The sequence below is a fragment of the Arachis ipaensis genome, chromosome B08, assembly GCF_000816755.2.
Source record: "Arachis ipaensis cultivar K30076 chromosome B08, Araip1.1, whole genome shotgun sequence".
In the NCBI taxonomy this organism is placed as follows: domain Eukaryota; kingdom Viridiplantae; phylum Streptophyta; class Magnoliopsida; order Fabales; family Fabaceae; genus Arachis; species Arachis ipaensis.
In genome coordinates, this window is record NC_029792.2 from 126,490,235 (window position 1) to 126,497,850 (window position 7,616).

At 35.7% G+C, this 7,616-nt stretch overlaps 1 protein-coding gene and 1 long non-coding RNA gene across 5 annotated transcripts in view; one reads left to right on the forward strand and one right to left on the reverse strand.

The window, feature by feature from the left end:
• LOC107613360 (calcium-dependent protein kinase 10-like) overlaps positions 1–7,294 on the reverse strand; it is a 15,358-nt gene extending 8,064 nt beyond the window's left edge. The window contains exon 1 of the mRNA XM_021110096.1: positions 7,284–7,294. The gene's annotated coding sequence lies outside the window, so the exon portion shown is untranslated. The remainder of the gene's footprint in view (positions 1–7,283) is intronic.
• LOC107614018 lies at positions 205–5,428 on the forward strand. 4 transcript variants are annotated; one of them, XR_001614246.2, is made up of 4 exons: positions 205–1,340; positions 1,454–1,569; positions 4,306–5,011; positions 5,113–5,428. It is a non-coding gene; the product is annotated as an uncharacterized LOC107614018 (long non-coding RNA). The 4 variants fall into 4 exon arrangements; XR_002353108.1 differs by lacking the exons at positions 4,306–5,011; positions 5,113–5,428 and adding an exon at positions 3,103–3,354 and having other exon boundaries at positions 223–1,084; positions 1,223–1,340; XR_002353107.1 differs by lacking the exons at positions 4,306–5,011; positions 5,113–5,428 and adding an exon at positions 3,089–3,354 and having other exon boundaries at positions 220–1,340.

Sequence of the window (7,616 nt, forward strand, 5' to 3'; positions counted from 1 at the left end):
AAATAAAGAGAATATTAATCATAATGTCTAATTTTTTTTAATTAGAATATTTATTAAAAAATAATTTATATATTGATGAACAAATAATATTTTCTTTGAAGATAATTTTATTAGATTAAACTTAGTTTTTAAAACCATTTTATACCCTAATTATATTATCAATTGTCCTCAAAATGAAACCCTAATTTGCTAATTCCTAAAACCCTAACCCTAATTTTCCCATTCCCTTCAGCCGCCACACCCCTTTCAACTTTTCCTTCCTTCCAAAATCAAACACAGACCCAGCACATAGCAGCAGAAAAAAGAAAAAAAAAAGAAAGAAATCAACAGAAAGAAAGAAAGAAAACGTTGAGGGAGAGAAGGAGAAATGGAGTTAGAGAAGAGAAGAGCGGAGAGGGGGATGGCCAGCGCTGGTGGGCCGAGCTGCTCACCGCCATCGTTGCTAGCACCGACGCGGAGGAGGGAGCCAGAGGAGAAGAAGCACAACGATGTTCTGCCGTTCCTCGCCGCGGATGAAGCTCGCCGATGCTGCACCACACCTCGCGAACCACTACTGCGTCGCGTCTATCGTCGTCTTCGCTGGTTCCGGTCGCCATCGTCGTCTCTGCCGTGAAGCCCGTCGCCGCCTTCCTTCTCGCCATGAAGCCAGCGGCGCCATCGTCATCATCACGGACTACTGCTGCGCGTGACGCCGCCGCCGCCTCTGAGTCCGTCGCCGTCAAGCAGAGCCACGGGCAGAGAGAGGATCCCCAGGTGAGAGAGAGAGAACCTGGGAGGGCCGCGGCCAGTCCAGCCACCGCGCCCAGTCACCGGCGTCGTCTTCGTCTGAACCACCGCCAGATCCGCCGCTGCCGAATCTTCTGGCTGCGCCTCTGTCGTCGACGGAGCTTGCCGTTACTGGAGGTGAGTCGGCATCGCGTTCTTGCTGTTTTGAGCCACCAGCGCCGCTGCTGCTACTCCAAAATTCCACTTCTGTTTCTCAGGGTTTGCTATCTCAGCCCCCTTGAAGTTACCGTCGGTTCTGTCCTTGCCGGTGAGGGTCACCGGAGCTGCTGCAATTCCAGTCTTTTGTTCCTCTGCTAAGGTTATTCTGTCGCGCCTTGTCTCGCTATAATGTTTCATTAATTAACTCTGTCCTACTTTACATAAATGTTCCTTTGTATCCTTGCTCAGCCTTAAACCATAGTAGATTATTAGATTCACCGTTGTTGCCGTTTTGTAGCTGCCTCGCGGTGTTGTTCCATCGTCACTGTTGCTGGAAGAAGCAGTCGAAGTGGCTGCCATGAGTTAAAAGGAAAGGGAGTTGTTATAATAGGTTTATGCGAACTCGGCTAATCGAGGTAGGAAATTGTTTTAAAGTTAAAATATTTTGGGATTGAATACCTGATGAGTTTAGCAGATTAATACAAGTGAATTAATTTCTGTGTTTAAAATGATTTTCTGCTGTGATTAGAGTTGTTGTGGTAGCTAGGTAAGCGGTTTGGAGGTGAGGCTGTAGCTGCCACTGATTGCGGGCCGAAAAGAAAGGGTTTCTTGATGCGTTTGGTTTATGAGTTTCGATTATTCGAGGTAGGGGTTTTTCTTAAAATCTATTTTACATTACAGAGTTGTTATAAATAGATATTGATGCAAAAAGATATACTTCTGTGATTATATTTATCTTGTGGATGTGATGGTTTATTGGTTGCTTGATTGCGTGAGTGGTGTATGGTTGTTGATAAGAAATCGGTTTGAAATGTTATTTACTTGATCATTATGAAAAGTGAATTTTCTTGGTTTTGGAGTTTACTTAGTAATATAAATGAATCAATGTTGGATGTAATTTGAGATATGAAAATAAATTGATCCTGGAGGCGGTTTGATTTTGAGTTAGACTGACTTTATAAATGATTTAATATTTGAACTGGTTTGATTTTAAAAAGAGTTTTATTATTGGAATTGGTTCGATTTGAAAAATAATTTGGTATTGGAAATAGTTGAATTTTGGAAAATGATTGAGATTTAGGAATGGTTGAGAAAAGGTTTGAGAAATGTTTGGATGGGACCCGAAAAGGGTGGCAGTGTCCGAGTTTTAGAGATGCTGTCGAAATTTTATAAAATTGGAAGTTTCGCTTAAAGTATTATCTGAAAAAAATTGGTTTTAAACATTACATGTTTTAGAGTGGATTTATTTATCAAAGAAAGAATTCTATTTTTGAATTGGGAATATTGATGAACGGAATGGGAAGAAGGATGATGAGGAATGACTTTGAAATATGATTTTCGAATGAATTTGAAAATGAGATATGGATTGACGAATGACGATGATATTGAGAATGACTTAGATGTCGATGAATGTTGAATGAATTATTCATATGGCTTATAAATTTGAATTATCTGAGACACGAGTTCCCTAGGTAAAGTACCATGGCTTGCCACCATGTGTACCAGGTTGAAACTCGATACTCTGTTGACCCTACGACGTAAGGGTGACCGGGCACTATAAATTTCCGGGAATGTTACCCCCATTGAGCAATATTGATTATTTGAGAAAAAGCTATGCATAGACTCTTGGGGATGCATGTCGAGGGACAGTCTAAGGTTTTTGGACTTGTCGGGTGGGCTGGATAACCGACAGATGAGCTCATTATTCATAGGACAGACATACATCATATGCATTTGTATGCTTTGCTTGAGTTTGAACTTGTTTTGGTTTGCCTAATTGTTAAACTGTTCTTAACTGATACCTGAACTATTTGCTGTAACTATTACCTAAACCTGTGCTTTATTTGTCTGTTTTGTCTGTGTTTGTTCTGGTGTGCTACTTTTGAGAATGAGCTATGGTGCTGAATTGATGATTGTGTTGATTAGTTTTGTGGTTGGTCACTGATTAAGATTTTCTTATAAAAAGAAAGGGTTTGAAATTCTGAAAGATTGAATATTGTTTCTTTGAAAAGGTTTTGAACGATTACCTATTGGTTTTTTTAAAAAGATTCATAAGGCAATGATAATCACTGAGCTTGAAAACTGTTTTCTTATTAAATATCTTCTTATGACAATTCTGAAACTTCGTGGTGAGACCGTGTGGTTAGATTCTCACCCCCTATAGTTTTACCTTTTCAGGAATTAAATGAAGAACTATTATAAAGAGTTATACTGCGTTTTGGTTTATATGATGTTGTATTAATTAGATTATTTTTCTTTCCTCGTCTTTGTTATTACAATTTTATAAGAGGGATAGGAGATTTGTGTTTTATATGTATATTATTTTATAAGCTATTAGGTAAGAAATCTTGTATATGAATCTATGTGTTTGTTTTTTTTTAAGATAAAGTATTTATTTCCGATTTTCAAAGAAATCAACGATATGGTGTCAAGTCACAGGCTCCTATTTTAATATTTAGTATATAAAGTAGTCGTAATACTTTTTGCTATCAGAGTGGCGCAGCCAGAAGCGTGACATTCTATTAGTAAGGGTGTTACAATGGCTAGCCTTTAAAAGAAAATTTTGTTGAGTTATAAGTTAATACAATGATAGTCAGACATGCATCAAAACTACCATTTCTTAGGATTATGCTAAGTTGAACTCAGACATGATTGTAGAGGTAATAAAGTCATTGGTTGAAACAGGTCCATTTTTAAAGGTGAAACATGTGATTATTGAAGTGCAATTAAAATTTAATTGTATGATAAATTACTGCAAAATATGGCTATCTAAGTAAAAGGTAATTGCAAAAATTTTTTGGTTAGAAGCAATGGTACAAAAAGAGCCATCAATAGCAGTCGATATCCAACTACACTAACATACCATGAGGATGAGGTGGTTAAGAATATTAAGATAATGACGCGGTTATTTTGAAACTTTTATACTTGTATTAAATCATTAAAGAGATGCAAATCAATTATACAAGTAAATGATACATATCTGTATAAAAAATACAAAGAAATTCTCTTAGTTACAATTTCTCAGGATGACAATAATAATATTGTGCCTCTTAATTTTTTATTATACTATTTAGTTTGTTAAATATATGTATTAAGTGATAAATTCCTAAAACACTATAATATATCATGTCTTTTGTTTTTTTTTTTAAGTCTAATTTTATTTATTAGTTATATTATTTATATATCATTTTTTTAACAATTTATACTTTTTAATATCATTTAGTTATAATGTTGTTAAAAATACATAATATTATTTATATTTATGAAAAATAAAATTAAAAATTAAATGTTAATTTTAAGAATTAAAATATTAATTAAATTTAAAATTAATTTATATTTTTTATAAAATATATATTCATTTTGTTTTTGTGCAATACGCAGGCTAGTTGAAATTGAAAATAAGAGTGAGAGAAAAATGATACATACTGAAGAAAGAGCGAATGAGGCCGGAAGCATACATATTTATGGATCTAGAAAGGTTGGACGCATGTTGCGCAAGCAATATGTCCCTTTGTGTTGTAGTGCAATACACTCTTTATACGAGTTAATAGTCAAAATCGTCCTTGAAAAATGCCTCGATCTCTATTGTCGTTTTCGAAAGATAAAGTTAATCAAAATAGTCTTCGAAAGATAACCGAGTTATTCACGTTCGTCCTTCGATCATCTCCCTCGTTGAGTTGGCTAACGTTGGCTGATGTGTGACGTTAACTGCCACCGTGGCAGACGCCTAGATGTCCCCTGCTATTGCTGACAAGGTAACTATGGTGAAATAGTTCAAATCAGTCCCTTAGTATTTGAACCCTAATCTTCAATTCGATGATAAATAAGTCGCTCTCAACAATCAGAGGGCCATATACTTGGGTAGACCTTGAAATTACTAGTTTGTAGTGAGGATGGAGGCAGGAAATGGAGGTCGTAGCGGTGGGGTTTCATTTCCGTCGAACAGCAGTAATAGTTCCAGCGCTTCAATGCGAACCAGGAGGAAAACTCTTGAGGAATCATGTTTCTGTGGATCGAAGGCTGTGATAAAAAATCTGGGACAACAGAGAACCCAGATAGATTATTCCATGCATGTCGAAGGTACCGGGTGAGTGTTCTGGAAAAAGCTAAAGGTTTTTCATCTTGTTTTGTGTTGTTAGGTGTTTTTCAATTTTTTGTTTTCTGATTTTTGAATTTGCACAAGGACAGTCACTGCAATTACTTTAAGTGGGTCGATGATGATGACTATCAAGGGGTGGCTGAAGGTGGAACAAAGAAAGATTATAGAACTAATTTGCAGGTTGAAAGTGGCTATGATGAATGGAGGTTGAAGGTGGCATGGAGACTGGGCAGCTTGGAAGCTGAAGTTAAAGCTTTGAAACTACTATTAATTTTCATATTTGTGGTAGTTGTCATTAATGTGACCCTATGTTGTTTGTCATGTACTTCCAAGTAAACCAAATTCTGTTGATATGTCATGGTGTAATGAATGGAATGGCTTGAATGAGAATACATGTTTCCATTTGGTTTTTTAAGATTATGACCAAACTAATCCATCAAATGTTGCAAACTAATCAGAATCACTGATGCAGTAAGATATATTAAGCTATAAACACAATCAGTAATCAAAGTACTCTTAACATTGTGTTGCCATAGAAGGCTAATTGTCACATTGTCTTAAGGATAAATACCACAGCAAATTTATAAGGTTTTACATGAAGATACAAACCTAAAAATAAGACTAGACCAAAATAAAAGGACACAATACAATTTTCAAATACACAGCTAACCACAATGTTTAATATAGAACTTCAATTGCCCTATGCAAAATATAGCAAGTACCCCCTACAAAAGAAAAGTCAAACAGAATACATTTCTTTCTAATCAAAGTCATTTATTAGTCTTCTTTGGGGGCTTGAAGCCTAGAGTAGGTACGAAGGTCATAAAGTTGGCAAGCTTCTTAGCAGTGGCTGAACTTGCCCCCTTGATTGTCTCAGTAGAGATAGCCACTGGTGCAGCTATAGTAGGTTTAGGAGAGGACCTAAGTCTGGCTTTCCCATTTTCACCGGATTGACATTGAAACAATAAGTCCTCCTGTACGCTTCCATCTTCAACCAGTCATGAAAATACTCTTCAACCATTTTGTCATTCTTATCCTGTATTGCTAATATTATATGCATTCATAGCATTCCTTACAGAGATAATTAAAAGATTAATTAAAATTTGTGCTTGACTGAAGATGAACATAACTAAGAGAAACCTTGTTCCAGATGCAAAAAAGGAGCATTAAAAATAATTGAAAATGAAAAACAAACATGAAAAGAGGAAGAAACTCTCATAGGTATGAAATGACTATCAGATTATGTATCATTCACTTCATTCAACAATCGACAAGTATAATCGCCTTTTTGATAATTAATGCATTTTTTTTTAATCATAGAACACAATACCCAACCAAAACCAAGAAAAACTTCATAGGAACAAAGGGAGTGTTATGGTACCTCATCCAATTGTGCATTCACCCTTGGGCATACAATTTGACATGGTGGGGATCCCTATACATACACAGATGCATACAAATATATAATGTCATATTGTCATATCATATCATGAAAATCTTATAGAGTAAAATGCTTGCAGAAAAATTTTTCACATCAATTCAATTCCTTCATAGTATATCAGGACCAAATTAGTGCCTAATTACTCAAACCTTACACTAATCATTACCAAATAAAACAAATTATTAAGCTAATTTCTTTTCTCCCCAATCATAGAGCACATGAATTATGCAAAATATAAAATCTACAAGTGCCAAATTTCTAAAATTAGCTAAGTAAATAAGAGTGCAAGTTAGGAGAATAAGTGGTACATTAAGCAAAACTCCAAAAGGAAAAAGTGAAAAAGGAAGCAAATTTGTATATGGGTTAATGCATTGATAAGAGCGAGAATGAAAAAATGGAAAAAAGAAGGTACCTTGGTGAGGAAAGGAAGGTTGGGTTTAGGAGAGAGACGGAAAGAGAGGTTGGAGTGAGAGAAGCAAAAATGATTGATTTTGGGTTTGGGTTTTGTGGGAGTAGGAAGCGAAGAAGATGCGGAAAAAGCAGTTGAAGTGAAAGATGTCATTGTTGTGTTGATGAAAGGGATGAGTGAGTGCAGTGTCAAATTTAGAGGTTAGCATTCAATCAAAACTAAACTAAACGACGACGACGACGACGACGCATAGAGAGAAAGTTGTTATGAGGTGGGGTGATGCTTTGCAATATTTTTAATTTCTTTTGGACACTAAATGACGACGCATCAGGGTTTGGAGGCCATTCAATCAAAACTTCGTCGTTTTCGTTGTCTGCCACGGTGACAGTTAACGTCACACGTCAGTCAACGTTAGCCAACTCATCGAGGGAGATGACAGAAGGACGAACGTGAATAATTCAATTATTTTTCGCAGACTATTTTGATTAACTTTATCTTTCGGAGACGAAAATAGAGATCGAAGTATCTTTCAAAAACGATTTTGACTATTAACTCTTCCTTACACGTTATATTTCTTCTAAATGGTAATCTCAAATCTATGTAAACTACCGTTTCTTATAATATTACAGTGAATCTGACGTTGTTCTTAAATGGTAAAATAAAAAATCGAATTATTTTGCCTAATTTTAAAAATATATATATATATATATATATATATATATATAATATATATATCAGGCACG